This window comes from Odocoileus virginianus, chromosome 23 (assembly GCF_023699985.2).
Source record: "Odocoileus virginianus isolate 20LAN1187 ecotype Illinois chromosome 23, Ovbor_1.2, whole genome shotgun sequence".
Lineage (NCBI taxonomy): Eukaryota > Metazoa > Chordata > Mammalia > Artiodactyla > Cervidae > Odocoileus > Odocoileus virginianus.
The window spans coordinates 23,248,492-23,263,316 of NC_069696.1; positions in this window are offsets into that span (position 1 = coordinate 23,248,492).

The window sequence follows — 14,825 nt, forward strand, 5'->3', positions numbered from 1 at the left end:
TTAATAAAGGAAAATTGCTTTACACAATTTTGTTGTTTTTTGTCAAACCTCAACATGAATCAGCCATAGATATACATATATACCCGCCCTTTTGAACCTCCTTCCCATCTTCCAACAAATCCCACCCTTCTATGTTGATACAGAACACCTGTTTGAGTTTCCTGAGCCATACAGCAAATGCCTGATGGCTATCTATTTTACATAAGGTAATGTAAGTTTTCATGTTACTCTTTCCATACATCTCACCCTCTCCTCCCCTCTCTGCATGTCCATAAGTCTATTCTCTATGTCTGTTTTCTCTCCATTCAGTTCAGTTCAGTTCAGTAGCTCAGTCGTGTACAAGTCTTTGTGACCCTGTGGACTGCAGCATGCCAGGCCTCCCTGTCCATCACCAACTCTCAGAGTTTACTCAAACTCATGTCCATTGAGTCGGCGATGTCATCCAACTATCTCATTCTGTCATTCCCTTCTCCTGCCTTCAATCTTTCCCAGCATCAGCGTCTTTTCAAATCAGTCAGTTCTTCACATCAGGTGGCCAAAGTATCAGTGTTTCAGCCTCAGCATGAGTCCTTCTAATGAATATTCAGGACTGATTCCCTTTAGGATGGACTGGTTGAATCTCTTTGCTGTCCAAGAGACCCTTAAGGGTCTTCTCCAACACCACAGATCAAAAGCATCAATTCTGTGGCACTCAGCTTTCTTTATAGTCCAACTCTCACATTCGTACATACTGGGAAAGCCATAGCTTTGACGAGACAGAGCTTTGTTGGCAAAGTAATGTCTCTGCTTTTTAATATGCTGTCTAGGTTGGTTATAACTTTTCTTCCAAGGAGCAAGAATCTTGATTTCATGACTGTGGTGCAGTATGTCTGTATGTCTTCTTTGGAGAAATGTCTGTTTAGGTCTTTTCCCACTTTCTGATTGGGTTGTTTGTTTTTCTGGCATTGAGTTATTTGAGCTGCTAGTATGTTTTGGAATTTAACCCTTTGTCAGTTGTTTCATACTGTTATATTCTTCCATTCTGAGGGTTGTTTTTTCACCTTGTTTATAGTTTCCATCACTGTGCAAAAGCTTTTAAGTTTAATCAGGTCCCACTTGTTTACTTTTGTTTTATTTCCATTAGTCTAGAAGGTGGGTCATAGAGGATCTTGCTTTGATTTATGTCATCGAGTGTTCTGCCTATGTTTTTCCTCTAAGAGTTTTATAGTTTCTGGTCTTACATTTAGATCTTTAATCCATTTTGAGTTTATCTTTGCTTATGGTTTTAGGAAATGTTCTAATTTCATTCTTTTACATGTAGCTATCCAGTTTTCCAGGCACCATTTATTGAAGAGGCTGTCTTTGCCCCATTGTATGTTCTTGCCTCCTTTGTTAAAAATAAGGCACCCATAGGTGCATGGATTTATTTATGGGCTTTCTATCTTGTTCCATTGGTCTATATTTCTGTTTCTGTGCCATTAGCATACTGTTTTGATTACTGTAGCTTTGTAGTATAATCTAAAGTCAAGAAGGTTGATTCCTCCAGTTCCATTCTTCTTTCTTAAGGCTGCTTTGGCTATTCAGGGTCTTTTGTGTTTCTATATGAATTGTGAAAATTTTTCTTCTAGTTCTGTGAAAAATGCTTTGGTAATTTGATAGGGATCACATTGAATCTGTAGATTGTGTTGGGTAGTAGAGGCATTTTCACAGATATCTCTCTATTTATGTCATCTTTGATATCTTTCCTCAGTGTCTTATAATTTTCTGTGTGCAGTTAGTTAAGTTTATTCCTAGATATTTAATGCTTTTTGTTGCAATGGTGAATGGGATTGACTACTTAATTTCTCTTTCTGATTTTTCATTGTTAGTATATTGAAATGCAAGTGATTTCTGTGTATTGATTTTGTCTCCTGCAACTTTGCCAAATTCACTGATTAGCTCTAGCAATTTTTTGATACTATCTTTAGGGTTTTTTAATGTACAGTATCATGTCATCTGCAAACAGTGAGAGCTTTACTTCTTCTTTTCTGATCTGGTTTCCTTTTATTTCTTTTTCTTCTCTGATTGCTGTAGCTAGGACTTTCAGAACTATGTTGAATAATAGTGGTGAAAGTGGACACCTTTGTCTTGTTCCTGATCTTAGGGGGAATGCTTTCAGTTTTTCACTGTTGAGAATAATATTTCCTGAAGGCTTATCATATATATTGAGGTAGGTTCCTCCTATGCCCATTTTTTGGAGTGTTTTAATCATAAATGGGTGCTGAATTTTGTTAAAGAATTTTTCTGTGTCTATTGAGATGATCATATGGTTTTTATCTTTCAGTTTGTTAATATGGTGTATCACATTGATTGAATTGCATATATTGGAGAATCCTTGCATCCCTGGAATAAACCCAACTTGATTATAGTGTATGAGCTTTTTGATGTGCTGCTGAATTCTGTTAGTAAAATTTTGTTGAGGATTTTTTCATCTATGTTTATCAGTGATATTGGTCTGTAGTTTTGTTTTTGTGTGTACTCTTTGTCTGGTTTTGGTATCAGGGTGATGGTGGCCTCATAGAATGAGTTTGGAAGTGTTCCTTCCTCTACAATTTTTTGAAAGAGCTTTAGAAGGATCGGCATTAGCTCTTCTCTAAATGTTTGAAAGAATTCTCCTGTGAAGCCATCTGGTCTTGGGCTTTTGTCTTTTGGGAGATTTTTGATCACAGCTTCAATTTCAGTGCTTGTAATTGGGTTGTTCATAATTTCTATTTCTACCTGGTTCAGTCTTAGAAGATTGAATTTTTCCAAGAATCTATCCATTTCTTCCAGATTATCCATTTTATTCCATATAGTCATTCATAATAGTCTCTTATAATACTTTGTATTTCTTCATTGTCTGTTGTAACCTCTCCTTTTTCATTTCTATTTTTGTTGATTTGATACTTCTTCTTTTCTTAATGAGTCTGGGTAAAGGTTTGTTAATTTTGTTTATCTTCTCAAGGAACCAGCTTTTAGTTTTATCAATCTTTACTATTGTTTCTTTCATTTCTTTTTCACTTATTTCTGCTCTAATGTTCATGATTTCTTTCCTTCTACTAATTTTGGTTTTTTTTTTTTTAATATTCTTCTTTTTCAAGTTGTTTTAGGTGCAAAGTTAGGTTGTCTCGTCAATGCTTTTCTTGTTTATTGAGGTAGGATTGTATTACTATAAGCTTCCCTCTTAGAACTGTTTTTGCTGCATCCCATAGGTTTTGAGTTGTCATGTTTTCATTGTCATTTGTTTCTAGAAATATTTTTATTTCTCCTTTCATTTTTTCAGTAACCTGTTGGTTATTTAGATGTATTGTTTAATCTCTATGTCCTTGTGTTTCTTACAGTTTTTTTTTTTCTTGTAATTGATATCTAGTCTCATAGCATTGTGGTTGGAGAAGATGCTTCATACAATTTAAATTTTCTTAAATTTACTGAGGTTTTATTTGTGATCCAAGATGTGGCCTATCCTGGAGAATGTTTCATGTGCACTTGAGAAGGAATTGTATTCTTCTGCATTTGGATGGAATGTCCTGAAGATATCAATGAGATCCATCTCATCTAGTGTGTAATTTAAGATGTGTTTTCTTATTAATTTTCTCTTGATGATCTGTCCATTGGTGTGAGTGGGGTGTTAAAGTTTCCTACTATTATTGTGTTACTGTCAATTTCTCTTTTCATGTATGTTAGTGTTTGTCTTATGTGTTGAGGTGCTCCTATGTTGGGTGCATAGATATTTAAAATTGTTATGCATTCTTCTTGGATTGATACCTTGATTGTTATGTAGTGCCCTTCTTTATCTCTTGTAATATTCTTTACTTTAAGGTCTATTTTGTTTGATATGAAGATTGCTAATCCAGCTTTCTTTTGCTTCCGATTTGCACGGAATACAATTTTCCATCCTCTCACTTCCAGTCTATATGTGTCTTTAGGTTTGAAGTGGGTTTCTTGTAGACAGCATATATAAGGGTCTTATTTTTCATCCATTCTGCCAGCCTGTGTCTTTTGGTTGGAGGATTTAATCCACTTACATTTAAAGTAATTATTGATATATATATTCCTGTTGCCATTTTCTTAATTGTTTGGGGTTGATTTTGTAGATCTTTTTTCTTCTCTTGTATTTCATGACTATATAAATCCCTTTAACTGTTGTAAAGCTGGTTTGGTGGTACTGAATTCTCTTAAATTTTGCTTGTCTGAAAAACTTTTGATTTCTCCATCAATTTTGAATGAGATCCTTGCCAGGTACAACAGGCCTGCAGAGTTTCTGCTTCTGGCCTGCAGAGTTTCTGCTGAAAGATTAGCTGTTAAACGTATGGGGCTTCCCTTGTATATAACTTGTTGCTTTTCCCCTGCTGCTTTTAATATTCTTTCTTTGTGTTTAGTCTTTGCTAGTTTGATTAGTATATGTCTTGGTGTGTTTCTCCTTGGGTTTACCTTGTATGGGACTCTTTGTGCCTCTTGGATTTGATTTATTATTTCCTTTTTTATGTTTGGGAAATTTTCAACTATAATCTTCTCAAAAATTTTCTCATACCCTTTCTTTTTCTCTTCTTCTTCTGGGACCCCAATCATTCTGGGACCCAAATATGTTGGTTCATTTGATATTGTCCCAGAGGTGTCTAAACTGTCCTCAATTCTTTTCATTCTTTTTACTTTATTCTGCTCTTCAGAAGTTATTTCCACCATTTTATCTTCCAGGTTACTGACTCGTTCTGCTTCAGATATTCTGCTATTTATTCCTTTTAGAATCATTTTTAATTGATTCATAATTAATTTTTAATTTAATCTAGAATCTATTTTTAATTTCAGTAATGGTGTTGTTTGTCTCTGCATGTTTATTCTTTAATTATTCTAAACTGAAACTGAAGTCGCTCAGTCGTGTCTGACTCTTTGCGACCCCGTGGACGGTAGCCCACCAGGATCCTCCGTCTATGGGATTCTCCAGGCAAGAATACTGGAGTGGGTTGCCATTTCCTTCTCCAGGGGGTCTTCCCAACCCAGGGATCGAACCCAGGTCTTTAGCATTGCAGGCAGAGGCTTTAACCTCTGAGCCACCAAGGAAGCCCAGTTAATTCTTCTAGGTCTTTGTTAATTGATTCTTGCACTTTCTCCATTTTGTTTTCAAGGTTTTTGATCATCCTTACTATCATTATTCTGAATTCTATCTCAGGTAGTTTGCCTATTTCCTCTCATTTATTTGGACTTCTGTTTTTCTTGTTTGTTCCTTCATTTGTATAGTATTTCTCTGCCTTTTCATTATCTTTTTTAAAACTTATTGTATTTGAGGTCTCTTTTTCCCAAGCTTCAAGGTTGAATTCCTTCTTCCTTTTTGTTTCTGCCCTCCTAAGGTTGGTCCAGTGGTTTGTGTAAGCTTCCTATAGGGTGAGATTTGTGCTGAGTCTTTTTGTTTGTTTGTTTGTTTGTTTTTCCTCTGATGGCAAGGCTGTGTGAGGTGGTAATCCTGTTTGTTGATGATTGGGCTTGTATTTTTTTTTGTTTCTTGTTTAGATGAGGCGTCCTGCACAAGGTGTTACTGGTGGTTGGGTGATGCTGGATCTTGTACTCCAGTGGCTTCCTTTGTGTGAATTCTCACTATTTGGTACTCCCTAGGGTTAATTCTCTGGTGATCTAGGGTCTTGGAGTCAGCACTTCCACTCCAAAGGCTCAGGGCTCAATTTCTGGTCAGGAACAAAGATTCCGCAAGTGGTTTATTATGGCATTAAGCGAGATTAAAACAAATACCCCCAAATGAGAAACCAAGGATGAACTCCAGACAAGTGTCAGTTACATAATCAGACAAATAATAAGTAAAATAATGGAATATACACATATACACCCATAAGCAAAGTAAACAGTCCAAAAAAATAAAGTACAATAGATTGACCTCACGAAAAAAGGAAACCAAAAATTATATTTTCCAGTTAAGAACAAAACTAACTAAAGCACAAACTGGAAAATAAAACTAAAGCAAGATGACAAGTGGGGAATAAAACAATGAAAATAAAACCAGCAAATATGTTGAGAGGAAAGGAAAGAAAACAAAGAAAGAAATAATAGATATGCAAGTTAAATAGAGGTAGATAAAGAAGATTTATATACTTTAAATATTAACTGCAAAGGGAAAAGAACAGTAGGAAAAGCAAACAAAATAAATGCAGAAAAAAATAATAGGTTTAAAAAATTAAAACTAAGTAAAGAGAAAAGAAAAAAAGGAAAACTCCACAGAACTGCAGAAGTCCACGGAGAGGCAGAGGTTTACAACAATAATAAAAAAATGTGACTGAGAAAAAAGGGAAAAAAAAACTCAAAAGCTTAATTAGATTTTGTAGTGTCAATTAAATTGACAATTACAACAGAGGGGGAGAAAAGGAAAAAAGAAAAAAGTCCAAAAGAATCTATAGAAGAAGTCAAAACATAAGAATGATAAACGTTTTTCTTGAGTCCCTGTTGCTAGAGTCCTTTCCCTCGCTGGGAGTCACAGTCCACCTCACCTCCATAGGATGCCCTCCTACACTGTGCTGATCTCCCTACCTATGTGGGGGCAGGTCAGATTCTAACCTCATCCTATTCCTGTGTGTCCTTGCCTCCAATGTCCACAGCTATCAGAACTAGTGCATTTTCTTTTGTGAGAGCTCTCAATGTCCTTTTATATATTCCATAGACACAGAGTCTGCTTAGCTGATCATGTGGATTTCATCTACAGCTTGTGGGAAGGTTTGGGGTTTTCTTCCTTAGCCACACTGCCCCTGAGTTTCAATTGTGGTTTTATTTCCACCTCTACATGTGAGTTCTCCACTGGGGTGTGCTCCTGAGGCTGCTCTGGAGGACTTGGTTTGCCGCTGTTAGGGCCAGGGCTGGGGGGTGGTGCAGCTGTTTGGGTCGCAGGGGTTCTGGCAGCACCAGGTACTCAGGAGAGTTGGCGGCTAGCAGCAGAACATATAGTGCCCTGGAAGGGTATGGCCACCAGTATTGGCCAATACAGTCCAGTACTCTTACCTGGAGGACCCCTCTCCCTGACAGAGGAGCCTGGCAGGCCACAGTCTACAAGGTTGCCAAGATCTGGACACGATCAAAGCAACCCCGTGCACAGAGACACAAAACGTTTTTCGCCTGTGGCAGCTCTGTCTCCGTGAGAGTTGAGCGTGGAGGTGGCATGGCTGCTTGGCTTGCAGGGACCCTGGCAGTGCAAAGTATGCAGGGACAAGGACTGTCTCCGCCCCAGGAGTTATGGCCCTATCAGAGTCTTTTTAGGAGACTGTTATAGAGGGCCTCTTTGACCAGTCTTTCTCTGTAGCTCCATCCGTTCAGGCACTTAGAGGACTCCCTTGCCTAGGGTCCTTCTTTGTTGTTTCACCCATCAGGTACATAGAGAGGCCCCTCTGGGTGGGGTCCTACTCCATAGATCAGTATGTCAGGCACTTAAACAGGCACCCTGGGTGGGATCCTACTCTCTAGTTCAGTGCGTCAGGCATTAGATGGGCCAGCCTCTCTATTGTTTAGCTGCTGATGCTGGTGTGTGGGGAGAGAGAGGCTATGGCGATGGCTCCACCTTCCAAGTGTGACTCAGCAGTATCGCCTTGTTTGCATGGCTGCCTGGCTTTCCTCCACAGGCATTTCCCACCACAATCTTTTCCCTCACATCCCCTTGATCTGTCTCTCCATCTCTCCACAGTCAACAGCAGCCCTCACCTTGGGATTGCTCCACAATCCCTAAACTCCAGCTCCCAGCCACTGCACCTTCCAGGGCACCTATGCCCCTGCCTGCGGTATGTTTGGCTGCGGCAAGGACTGTCTGATTCACCTTCCATTTAGGCTGCCGCAGATGAACTGTTTCACTCTGTCTTGCACGTTTCTCCTCTGACTCAGACAATTGCCCCCATGTGGGACTGGACTCCGGCTTCAATTCCCCCACCCACCAAGGGCAGACCCAGTCCTACTCACACTCCTATTTTTCCCCCTAATTCTTTCCTCCTCCTGAGTTTTGCATGATTCTACATATTCTTTTCTGCCAGTCAGGTACTGATATCTGCTCTCAGCTGCTGTTCTGCATGCACTTCTGGGTCTGAAGGTGTATTCCTGATGTATCCACTTCCACCTACTCCTCCACCATCTTGTTCTCTCAGCAATTTTTTTTTTTTTTTTAATTAGTTGGGTGGTTGGTCTTCAAATGTCAAGTTTTGGCATCAAGCACTGAATTATTTACTGTTTAAGCCAATCATATTTTTCAGTCTCAGCTTTAGGCTTTATTGATATTACAAAAAAAACCTAAATATATCTTATAACTGTCTTCTGGCCTTCTATAGAAAAGAAAACAACACTTATGTTTTTGAGAGCACAAACATCTTCATATTTCTCTCTCTTTTTTTTTAGCTCTTTCATAAGGAAGTAATAATCCATCCCTTGATAACAAGACTAACTGAGCTTTTTCTCCTCTTTCTTCATAAAGTTTATTATTCTAAACACCAAAATAAAATACCCCATTAACTCAGTTTACCCAAAACACCTTTATAACTCCACTATACCTAGAGCTAGTAACTTCAATTAAAATCATCTTAGGTGAGAATATCCATATTCCCTTACAGAGGATCTAGTGTTTAAAAGCAGACTATTGTTGATTTTCTCAGAACATATCCTTTCAAATTTTGTTCTCCAATTGAAATGGAAACTTCAGAAAAAATTGCCCTTGGATGACTTGGTTTCTGTCTCTAACATGAGTGTTCAGATATGAATAAAAGCTGAAATGTCATATCAGCTATAAGAAATAAACTCTTTTGAACCTGAAATGATGCTTGAATTTTTTTCCTCTTATTTAACTAAAAAATTAAGCTTAGAAAAATCTTCTAAATATGCAATCCAAAAGGATAAAATTGGACAAATATACATTTTATAATAACACAAAATTAAAGAATATTTAAAGATTAATTATCTATTAAAAGGTTTAAAATATTCTAATCAATGTAATAAAAAGCAGAATTCATTAATTTATATTGCTGAACATCTGTTCCTAGTTATAATAAAGTTGGAGTGGTTTTAGAGTGTATCTTCACTTTTTAAAGCATCTAAAATCAGAAGCTTTGAAAATTTTTTAATGTATTAAGCTTAGTGGTAGATACCACAGTCTTGGAAAACATTTCATTTTGTACTACATGTACTGTCAAAAACAGATGTTATTTAAAGATAAAATCAATATTTAGGGGAAAAAATGAAATAAATTTGGCTTATATTAAGACATGTGACAGTAGGGCCCATGAAATGTCTTGCAATATCATGTCTACTGGTATATAAGCTTTCAAGTTTTTCAAGTTTTATTTCCTATGTACCAAGTATTAGCAAAGTTTGGTGTATCAGACTCCACAGAACCCTCCAAGTTACTGTGGAATGAAAATCTAAGTGTAGTTTTCAAATCTGTTAAGCTACATAAAAAATATTTCTGGATTTAAATAAATTTATTTAAATCACCTTAAAGAAGAAAGGCATTCACTCATACAACATAGGATAATAACCCTATGATTAATCCAATAGAATGCCAACAGTGTGCTCACACTGTTCTAGGTGCTGGAAATGCAGTAGTAAACAAAACATCATTCATACTTGTATGCATTTTAATAAACATATTGCATACTAATAGAAATAAAAAAGCCAAGCAACTAATTTTATGTTAGCACATTATACCCAACCATGCACATCTCTTGCATATATCATCTTGGTTAATTTAGACTTAAATCATATATTCTCACTTTATTTAGTGGAACCTACTTAGCCTTTAAATTCTAGTTCAAAGTTCATTTCTTTGAAGATTCCCTTTATACCACTTCCATCACTTCACACCTGTGTAAAATTAGTTACTTTTTCTGAATTCTAGTAGTAGCAACTGCATTATATATATGCTCACAATATTGCTTTATTATTAATTTTATACTTGAATGTTAGCTTTTTAACAGGGCCATATCTTATTTGGTTTCACAGTTCTTATACTTAACACAATGCTAGATATATGTAGCTTTTATATATATATATATATATATATATATACATATATATACACACACACACATATTTAAAAGATATATATATATATATTGCTACATATATGAAGTGAAGTGTCAGTCAATTGGTCATATTCAATTCTTTGCAATCCCATGGACTGTAGCCCTCCAGGCTCTTCTGTCCGTGCGATTCTCTAAGCAAGAATACTAGAGTGGGTTGCCATTTCCTTCTCCAGGGGATCTTCCCAATCCAGGGATGGAACATGGGTCTTCTGCAGTGCAGGCAGGTTGGCTTCCCTGATAACTCAGCTGGTAAAGAATTCTCCTGCAATGCAGGAGACCCTGGTTCAATTCCTGGGTTGGGAAGATCTGCTGGAGAGGGGATAGGCTACCCACTCCAGTATTCTTGGGCTTTGCTTGTGGCTCAGCTGGTAAAGAATCCTCCTGCAATGTGGGAGACTGACCTGGGTTCAATCCCTGGGTTGGGAAGATCCCCTGGAGAAGGGAAAGGCTACTCACTCCAGTATTCTGGCCTGGAGAATTCCAAGAACTGTATAGTCCATGGGATCACAAAGAGTCGGACACGACTGAGTAACTTTTCCTTCTGTACCATCTGAGCCACCAGGAAATGGAAAAATTGGATACAAAAACAAATAGACCAATTTAGAATGTCTTCATAGATAGCATATCAAAAGAACAAAACGGTTCAATGAGGAACAAATATTCTCTTAGATTCTAATTCCTGCCACAACAAAGTACCACAAACTTAATAGCTTAAACATTAGGAATGTATTACCTTGCAGCTCTATAGGTTAGAAATCTGACGTGAGTGTTCCTGGGCTAAAGTCAAGGCAAGACTGCATTCCTTTCCATAAACTCTAGAGGATAATCTGTTACCTTGCCTTTTCCAGCTTTTAGAGGCTTCCTGCACTCTGGCTTGTGATCTCTTTCCTCATCTTCAAAGCCAGCAATATCTCATCACTCTGACACTTCTCTCTCTGTTCCCAGCCAAGAAGGTTTCTGCTTTCTTCTATTTTTCAAAAGTTAATACTTTACTTCTAAACTGTCTTTAAGAATATACAAAAAATGACATCCAAATCAAGATAAGTTCCAGTCCCAAAGCAAGACAACACCAAAGAAAGTTCAAACTAGTGCACAATTGCACTCATCTCACACACTAGAGAAGTAATGCTCAAAATTTTCCAAGCCAGGCTTCAACAGTACCTGAACCAAGAACTTGCAAATGTTCAAGCTGGATTTTAAAAAGGCAGAGGAACCAGAGATCAAATTGCCAACATCCATTGGAGCACTGAAAAAGTAAAAGCAAGAGAGTTCCAGAAAAACATCTACTTCTGCTTCATTGACTATGCCAAAGCCTTTGACTGTGTGGATCACAACAAACTGGAAAATTCTTAAAAGGGGAATACCAGACCACCTGACCTGCCTCTTGAGAAACCTGTATGCAGGTCAGGAAGCAATGGTTAGAACTGGACATGGAATGACCGACTGGTTCCAAATAGGAAAAGGAGTACATCAAGGCTGTATATTGTCACCCTGCTTATTTAACTTATATACAGAATGCATCATGTGAAATGCTGGACTGGATGAAGCACAAGCCAGAATCAAGATTGCTGGGAGAAATATCAGTAACTTCAGATATGCAGATGACACCACTCTTATGGCAGAAAGTGAAGAAGAACTAAAGAGCCTCTTGATGAAAGTGAAAGAGGAGAGTGAAAAAGCTGGCTTATAACTCAACATTCAAAAAACAAAGATCATATCTGGTCCTATCACTTCATGTCAAGTAGATGGGGTAACAATGGAAACAGTGTGAGATTTTATTTATTTATTTTTGGTTCCAAAGCAGATGGTAACTGTAGCCATGAAATTAAAAGATGCTTCCTCTTTGGAAGAAAAGCTATGACCAAACTAGACAGCATATTAAAAAGCTGAGACATTACTTTGCCGACAAAGATCCGTCTAATCAAAGCTATGGTTTTCCCAGTAGCCATATGAGTTGGACCATAAAGAAAGCTAAGCACCGAAGAATTGATGCTTTTGAACTGTGGTGTTGGAGAAAACTCTTGAGAACCCCTTAGACTGCAAGGAGATCAAACCAGTCAATCCTAAAGGAAATCAGTCCTGAATATTCATTGGAAGGACTGATGCTGAAGCTGAGACGCCAGTACTTTGGCCACCTAGTGTGAAGAACTGTCTCATTGGAAAAGACTCAGATGCTGGGAAAGACTGAAGGCAGGAGGAGAAGGGGACAACAGAGGATGAGACGGTTGTGATGGCATCACCGACTCAATGGACATGAGTTTGAGTAAACTCAGGGTGTTGGTGATGGACAGGGAAGCCTGGCGTGCTGCAGTCCATGGGGGGGCAAAGAGTCAGACACGATAGCAAGACTGAACTGAACTGAACACTAATATCTGCTAAAATAAATATGAGGATCAGTTATTAAGTCAACAAATACATCTTAAGTATTTGCTGTATGTGCTACCTGTGCTCGAATCCAGGAAAAGATACCAAGATTCCAACCTTAGATTTTTGAAGAGAACTAGGAAATCTATTTGCAGTGCTACAGTACAAGAAAGACTATAAATCCATAAAGCAAAAACAAAAGGCTCTAGCAGTTCAGAAGATGAAAATCTTTCATATCTTGAAGCTTTTACTTACTATGTTTAATGAGATTAATGTATTTTCCACTAACTTCCTGGCCTTTGTATTGTGTGTAAAGTGAATTGTTACATTTTTCATAAAGTTTTTCTTGATTTGCATATTTCTCTGCTTTTAAAGATTTATGTGATTAGGTTGGACAATGAGAACAACCAGAGCAATCTCCTCATACCAAGGTCTTTAGTCTTCATCATATCTGCAAAATCCCCTTTCCATATAAGGTAAAATATTCACAGGTTCCTGGGATTAAGATGTGAACATCTTTGTTTTGGGTTGGAAGCATAATTGTGTCCACTACAATTAAGAGCATAACAATAGCTTGATACGAGGATTATGGTGACTGCTAGTAATATAGAAAAATGAAAAAATGATCAGTAATAGAGCAAGTTGCAGTTGCTAAATTAAGACATTTAAGAAATGTATCTAGTGAAAATATTTTCTTCCTACTTGTTGAAGAATTGAAAAAGTAACTAAGTGAAAAAGGAAATCAAGGAAAGTTACATAAAGACGTAAGCAAGCAAAAAATTTTGACAGACTATTACAAGCCTAAAAGCATCAAAGTCAAAGCCAAGTTTTTGTCAGTGTGTGTGTGTGTTTTGTTTGTTTTGTTTTGTTTTTTGTAGAAATTAGTTTCAGAATTATAACTCTTTCAACTGAGAAGCAGCAAATATGAGGACCAATTTTAGAACTCTGTTTTCTCCACCCCAACTTCAGTTGCCAGGTAGCTTATAAGTTTTCAATGTACTGAAAACAAGTAGATCTTTGGGAATTTCCCCCAAGAGGTCAAAGCACTGATAGGGAAGTTTTCCTGATGTCCAAGCTTTGATTTCAGTGGCTCAGTTTTGTCCCATCATTTCTACTTACATCCCCAGGAGCCAGCCACAGTAATTCCTCACCATTTCGGTAAACACATCCATCAACTTCTACTACTTGTCAATGACATCAATTTAATTTTATTGAAGATAGGGTCAGGAGTAAATATCCAAGAGACTACCATCTTCTAAATCAGATAGAAAAATATCCACATTTGTTGTTGTCACCATCATTTATTTGAAGGAGAGAAAAAGAAAAAAATAGTATTTACCCTTGTAAATGTCAATAAGGCACAAAAATTGGATAAAAGGAGATGGTGAACTCTCAAGAAATGATTTTTTTAATATTTAGTTACTTTTTGAATGCTGGTCTTATTCAAGTTGAAAAGGTGTTCTTCTGATTCTTGTTTTTAGTCTATTAATTTGGCTTTTCAACATGTAACAAAATTCCCATGCAGACAGTGTGCTTATTCCTGTAAGAAAGTGAGGTTTGCTTATTCCATAAATTAAGTAATTAGTTCATTTGTGCAAAACACAGTTACAAACCTTTGCTTTGTTATAGGAGCAAAGTTGTGTTATTCTGTTTCATAATATAATTAGAGGATTTCAGGGTAATACTATGCTTTAAAAATTTTCTAATTTAAGCCCACATTTTAGAGATGAACAAACTGGTGGTATTTAGTGATTTGTCCAAGGTCACATAGCTGGTTGGTGGCAAATTAGGAAGTTAAACTTAGTTTAAATGTCAATAGTCTTTCTCCCAACTTCAGAGTTTCTCTTTTTCTCTAGTAACATAAACATTTGTATTCACAGTGTTCCATAATATACATGTATTCTCTCTTCTAATTAATGGTAAAGGACCAGAACACTACTGTCAGATAACATCTGCCATGATGATATTTGCATTTCTAAAAGATCACTCTGAGTTTGGAAACTAAAGCAGGGGTTAGAAGAGACAAAAGATAGTACACACAGGATGAATTTGCAAGGCAGGAATAGAGACCCAGATGTAGAGGATGGACTTGTGGATACAGTAGGGAAAGGAAAGGGTGGGACAAATTGAAAGTGACATTGATATATATATATGCACTACCATGTGTAAAATAGATAGCTAGTGGAAACTTGCTATATAACACTGGAATCTCAGCTCAGTGCTCTGTGATGAGCTAGAGAGTGAGATGGGGGGAAGAGTGGGAAGGAAGCTCAAGAGGGAGGGAATATAGGTATGTATGTGGGGGGGGAGTTAGTGGCTCAGTCTTGTCCAACTCTGCATACTCATAGATTATAAGCCTGCAGGCTCCTCTATCCATGGAATTTCCCAGGCAAGAATACTGGAGTGGGTTGCCATTTC